The following is a 6,663-nucleotide window of genomic DNA, read 5'->3' as shown; positions in this document are numbered from 1 at the left end:
AGTGGGCGCAATACCTCATTCAGATTCCAAACTCACTCTAAAAAGCTGCTACCAACAAATGTATAGCTCTCGCACCAGAAGCCTACTGTTATGCGTGCAAGTTGTTAAAATACCAAACACCAAATACATTAAGAATAATTGCTCAGGCAACCCGCGGCATCCAACCGGCTTTAAGTGCCACTAAATTACTGTAATAATTTTATGCAATGCATCTACTGCAACCTTGGAAAGGCGATGTTTGTGCAGACCTCAGAATTCATTCTAGTTTCTTCACTTTGATTACAGGAAAAACAGCAATATTACATTTCTCATTTCTTTTTACAAGTGTCACTTATTAATTTCCGTTCGTAACAACCCAAAACGGAAAGTCGTGTGACGCTTTTTATATATGTCTGCATTTGCCATTGAAGAAAATCGGAACCGCATTCTAAATGGAGGTATAGGATTATCCTGAATAACACGCTTTCGCCAAAACAGTTGAAACCAATCTTACAGATGGTGATTTAAAATTAAATAGCCGCCCCCCTACACAGCCCCTACTAGTTACCATGATTGTTTCATGGCAGCAGTGATTCTCATCATTCTCGTCATTATCATGCTTTGGCAATGCACATGGGAAATAGCAATCAGCCAGAAATATTCAACTGTCTTTAATTTATTGAATCTCGCGTGGCAAATGGAATTCTAGAGGATTTAGGGTGGTTAGAGTATGGGGCAGTCAAGAGGACTGCTTCGTAGGTGTTTTGTACCATTATGGTTAGAATATTATTTCTAGATACCTGCATCAGAGCAAATTCATTGGTTTCCTCCTTAAGCGCAATAAAAAATCTGCTGGGTAAATGAAACATTTCGCAGTGTACCACGAAGACCAGACCCAGCAGAATTTTTTGCTTATCTAATCGTGGTACATTAAAGACATTTAATTCTGTTCATGACCTGTGCCATCTTTATTTCCTGTCTGTCTGATAGCGTTTTCAATCCAAAAGATCTAGTTTAACATAATTCGAAACAGTCTCAAATAAGCAGCTGAGGAGCAATGTTGGCCTTTCATCATTCTTCAAAATGAAACCAATTCCTTCAAGATAAAGGAAAATATTTTGTTCTAACTTAAAACTTGAACGTGCTGTTTAAGATACATGGATAGAGTAGCACAGTGGTAAGGTTACTGAACTAGTAATCCAGAGGCCTAGCCTAATGCAGCTGGGGAATTTGAGGTCAATTAATTAATCTGGTATTACAAAGTTAGTCTCATTAATAACGATCATGAAACTACCAGATTGTAAAAACCCATCTGGTTCACTAATGTCTGGAGGGTGGGGGCGGAGTGGTGGAGGGAATCTGCCATCCTTACCTGGTCTGGCCTACATGTGACTCCAAATTCACAGCAATGTAGTTTACTCTGAACTGCCCTCTAAAATGGTCACTAAGTTGCATCAAACCACTGTAGAAAAAGCATTGTGGGTGTTACCACACCCCAAGGACTGCAGCGGTTCAAGACGGCAGCTCACCACCATTTTCTCAAGGGTAATTAGGGATGGGTAATAAATGCTCGCCGAGCCAGCGACGCCCACATCCCAATAATGAATAAAAGGCCTACAGAAAGTATGCCAAACGGCTACAGCAAAAGAACCGAGTCACCCCTGTATGCTCGCTCAGCGTGTTGTTAATCGATCACCTTTCTGAGCTGGCTTGTTTTTAATCGATTTTGCTTCGCCTAGAACTTTTAAACTTGCAGTGTTCACATTACTTGGTGCCAAATTGAATTGCAAATTAAACTGAATTAAACTACATTGGAATAGAGCAGTTAATCAGAAACTTACCGCCACTAAAAGTATCTCATAGCATAACATACTATAAATCTTTCTGGAAATTAGCTATCAAGATATGGACAGTATTGGTGCTCCTTACATACACCATTACACCAAGTGTATTCAGACACTCAACCAAATCTTGTCCTACCCAAGAGGAATCATTGTTAGCAGCTCCGCTTGTCTTGAATTGACCTGACTTCCATAAACTTCAATCTCAGCGGCGGGCTGTATGTCCTTTTCAGCATTTATTCGGTGTTCGTTGCAATGGATAACAGCAAATTAAACACGTGCTTCCATTTATTCACATTATACATACGGGAATAATGAAAATATAATAACTTCAGGATCCACCTGGTAATGTTACTAGCACCCGAGTTCTCGACCGCTCTGTCACAAACACTCCACCCCTCACCAAATTCCAGGAAATGGACGACAATGTGATTTAATTTATCACCAGTTTGCCAGCGACATTGTTCTGTGCATGTTATTTCGATATAACTAATTCGTGACTGAAACAACTCACATTTTCATCAATATCAAAATTATTTGTAGAATATCATGTATATTAAATTTTAAAAATCAATCATTTTACATTTTTTAAGGTCAATATGCTTGTTTTTACCTGCATAGTTTTACGTTCAGCTCATTATTACACAAATAGATCTAACACCATTAGTTTTGAAATCCGGGTGAAGGGGTAAGAGTCCAATGAGGTAACAATATCATTCTGGTACAACATTATGTACAGTAAACGGTCTGAAGTTTCAAATTATAATTACGTTGTCCGCCTGCATCAGAAATGTTTTCCAATAAACGATTTTATAATTTACATATATTATGACGACCTGCGACACTAAACTTCATTTATAACCAAAAGCGATGATCCAAAAAGGTACCAGTCGTTTTTAAAGCCTCGCAAAAGATAACAAAATTGCTGGGCTCCGGGGAAAGGGCAGGGGAGTGGGGTTAGCAGAGCTGCTCTTGCAGAGAGTAGTCATGGACAGCACAGGCCTAATGACCACCTTCTGTGCTGTAACATTTCTCGGATTCTAGGTACCAACCCCAAAACCATATCTGCACATTGGAGCTCACAGAATCACAGAATTGTTACAGTGCAGAAGGAGGCCATTTGGCCCATCATGACCGTTCTGGCTCTCCGAAAAAGCAATTCTCTCAGTTCTATTCCCCAGCCTTCTCCCAGTAACCCTGCACATTCTTGCTTTTCATATAACAGTCTAATTCCCTTTTGAATGCTTCAATTGAACCTGCCTCCACCACACTCTCAGCCAGACCTTAACCACTCGCTACATAAAAATGTTTTTGCTAAAAGTTTTTCTTCATGTCGCTTTTGCTTCTCTTACCCGTTACTAGTGGCAACAGTTTCTCTCTATCTACTCTGTCCAGACCACTCATGATTTTGAATACCTCTATCAAATCACCTCTCAGCCTTTTCTTCTCCAAGGAAAACAGCCCTAAATTTTCCAATCTATCTTCATAACTGATGTTTCTTATGCCTGGAGCCATTCTTATGAATCTTTTCTGTACTCTCTCCAATGCCCTCACGTCTTTCGTAAAGTGTGGTGCCCAGAACTGGATGCAATACTCCAGCTGATGCCGAACTAGTGTCTTATACAAGTTCAATATAACTTCCTTGCTCTTGTACTCTATGCCCTTATTAATAAAGTTATCCTACCATTAGGAGAAAAGAGCCTTTTTTGCTCATAACATTGAAAACATTGAAAAATGATAAAATACCTATACTGTGTAAGAGCTACCTGGGTGAGGCATCAGTGCCACGCTGGGTAGGCAGCCTTATCCAGCACTGCATAGGGGAAGAGGGGGGTACTGAGGCCTGCAGTGCTGTGTGCTCTGCAAGGAGTGTTGGGATCTCAGGTGCTTTGCAAGAGGGTGGGGGGTGCTTGGATTTGGGTGTCTGTATCAAGTGACCAAACTGTTGGGTGTGAAGTTTTTTTGCTCCTACTGCTGGATGAGAGGGTCAGCTATAAGCAAGGGTTGGCACTGAGGGCCATCAGGGAGTCTGCTGGGAGAAGTAGCAAAAGCTCAGTTGCCAAGGCAGGGTTGTCTCTACAAGGACAGTGCTCTGTAGGCTCACAGTTCATCTGGTATTGGTCTCATACACCCCTGTCTTTTTGGACCCCCATGGCACGATGTGATGCCTCCAACCGAGGCAGGGCCAAGAGGCAGCTGTGCCTGCCTATGAAGCTCCACAACGACAGCAGCAGCAGCCAGCCATGTCAAGAAGGGCCCACCTGTGCCAGAGAGTGTACCGGACTTCAATCGACTACCTCCAAATGTCTGAGCGGCATTGTCAGAGCAGACTACACTCTCCAGGAGGCGTCACCGATTTATGTGCCCTGCTGCAGGACAAGTTGCGGGATTTGGGGGTCACCCTATGACAGTGGCCCTGAAGATCACAGTGGCACTAAATTTCTACGCATCTGGATCATTCCAAGGATCTACCTGGGATACATGTGCGTTCTGCCACGTAGCAGCCCACTGCTGCATCAAGAGGGTGATTAATGTCCTGTTCAAGAGGGCCGGCATCTATGTGCACCATTGGACTGACTCTGACAGTCAGACCAAGGGGCCATCAAATTCGGGGCCATTGATAGATTTCCCCGGGTACAAGGTGTGATAGATTGAATGCATGTGGACATCAAGGCTCCAACAGCCATCTTCATCAACAAGAAGGGCTTCCATTCAATGAACGTTCAACTGGTTTGCAACCACAGAAAGCATTTCCTGCAGGTGTGCGCCCGCTTCCGGGGAAGCAACCACGTCACATATATACTTTAACAGTCCCAGGTGCCACAGTTTTTCAGGGTCCTCACCCGCCTTCAGGTATGGATTCTTGGGGATAAGGACTACCCATTGAAGACATGGATACTCACGCCTGTGAGGAAGCCTCACAATGCAACGGAGGAGAGGTACAACACTTACCATGGCTCCATCTCAGGGACCATTGGGCTGCTGAAGATGAGGTTCCGGTGCCTCGATTGATTCAGCAGAGCCCTGCAGTATGTCCCAGTGAGGGTTTTGCATAGTTTGCTGTGCATTGCACAATCTAGCACTGCAGAGAAGGGAGGCCTTGCATAATGATCACATGACTGAGCGACACTCCTCCACTGATGAGGAGGTCATGGAGGAGGGAGATGAGTAAGCAATACTGGATGTTGACGCTCTTGATCCGGAGGCCAGGCAGATTGAGCGATGGGCCAAGGAGACAAGAGACAATCTCATACTTACCCGCTTCCAGCCACTCTGACGGCCACTCAGAGAAAAAACAATAAAGACTCACCTCAATGCAGGCAGTCTGTCGCCTCCTCTGTTCCTTGCCTAGTGCCCAGCTGAACAACGTGCTAGTGCCCATGGGAGATTATATTCAATTGAGGGCTGTGCCTACATTGGCATTCCACTAAGGGAGAAGAGGGAAGTCAGCAGCTCACAATTAATGCATGATAAATAATCACTTTTAAACAATGAAGGCTAATGGCTTGAACAAAAGACCTTTATATGATGCAGCACCTCAAATTTCAAACACCAGTGAATCCCAAGTGTCTTTAGGTGCTTTTCTTTATACGTTTACAAGTGATTCTATGAGGTATGACTTCATCGCTAGCAGCTGAGCTGGAGGCATGCTGCTGATCAGGTTGCCCCTTGGTCTGAGATGACTTCAGCGGCCTGAGGCCTGGAGGGTCCTGGCTACCTGATGGTTTCCTGCACAGGAGCAGGACGCTCCTCAGGCATTGTGGTTGCTGGAGCTGGACTCACTGGCAGAGGTAAAGCCTGGCACGGGTATAAAATGAAAACCTGACCTGGGCCCAACCCGACCACAGCCAATCTGACCACGACCCGAGCCCGAGCCCTTTAATTTATTTTTCATGCCCCACCTGACCTGACCCAACATGAATCTCCTTCATCTGTTCTGGCAGCAGGCTATTCTTGCAGCTGGAGTTGTGGGAAATCATGGGTAAGCTTGATCCCGTGACTTCCCAGAAGCAGTGTTCAACCAGACCCCACCTGAGCCCAAATGCTGGACTCAGAATTTTGATCCGACCCGACCCAAACCTGACACATGTAGTCAGGTCTAGTCAGGTATGGGTCAGGTAGCCAGGCTTTACACAGAGGGGCTGAGGAGCCAGTGTCCAAACTCAGAGCACCCTGAGGCGAGCCCCCAGCTGTGGAGGGTAGCCTCTCCTCCTCCCTTTCAAGGCTCACTTGAACCTCCCTGCTCCTGAGAGGACGAGGAGCTGGAGAAGACTCCAGGCGCCTCATCCTTCTCTTGTCTTGCCATTGCTGCGTAAAGTTCATGGCCAAGGTGATGGTGTTCAGGTCTGCTTGCATCTGTGGGATCTCGCTCTCCATGAGGGTTGCCAACCTCTTGATGGAGGAATCCATGCATTTGGATGCTGGAGAAATGGCAGCACTCCTCCATCATCTATTCATGGCTGCGAATGACTCTGGCATCTCTGTCATATGTTGTCTTACCTTTCCCTTCAACTCCAGCATGCCCTGTGCTGTCAACACCAAAGGCTCATCATCACCCTGGAGCTCAGCATGGGCCTATCCACCCAAGTCCTCCTACTTTCAGTGTCCTTGGCTGTCTCAGCCTCAGCCAGCTGCTCGGGTGGGTTTGCAGTGCTCTCACCAGCTTGTGACTCTGATTCGACAGCCGAGTGCAAACCCACCAAGGTGAAAGTATCTGCACTGGTGGAAAGTGCAGGAGAGTGATGGGATGGTGCACCTTTGGAGTGTTCCTCCTCCTCAGATGTGGACAGTTGTCTCCCTTCCAGTTGAGTCTCCTGCGAATGCTGACTTGCGTTAGAGAAAA

This window comes from Heterodontus francisci, chromosome 1 (assembly GCF_036365525.1).
Source record: "Heterodontus francisci isolate sHetFra1 chromosome 1, sHetFra1.hap1, whole genome shotgun sequence".
Classification (NCBI taxonomy): Eukaryota; Metazoa; Chordata; class Chondrichthyes; order Heterodontiformes; family Heterodontidae; genus Heterodontus; species Heterodontus francisci.
The sequence above is the reverse complement of the archived record's forward strand: the minus strand, read 5'-3'. Positions refer to the sequence as shown.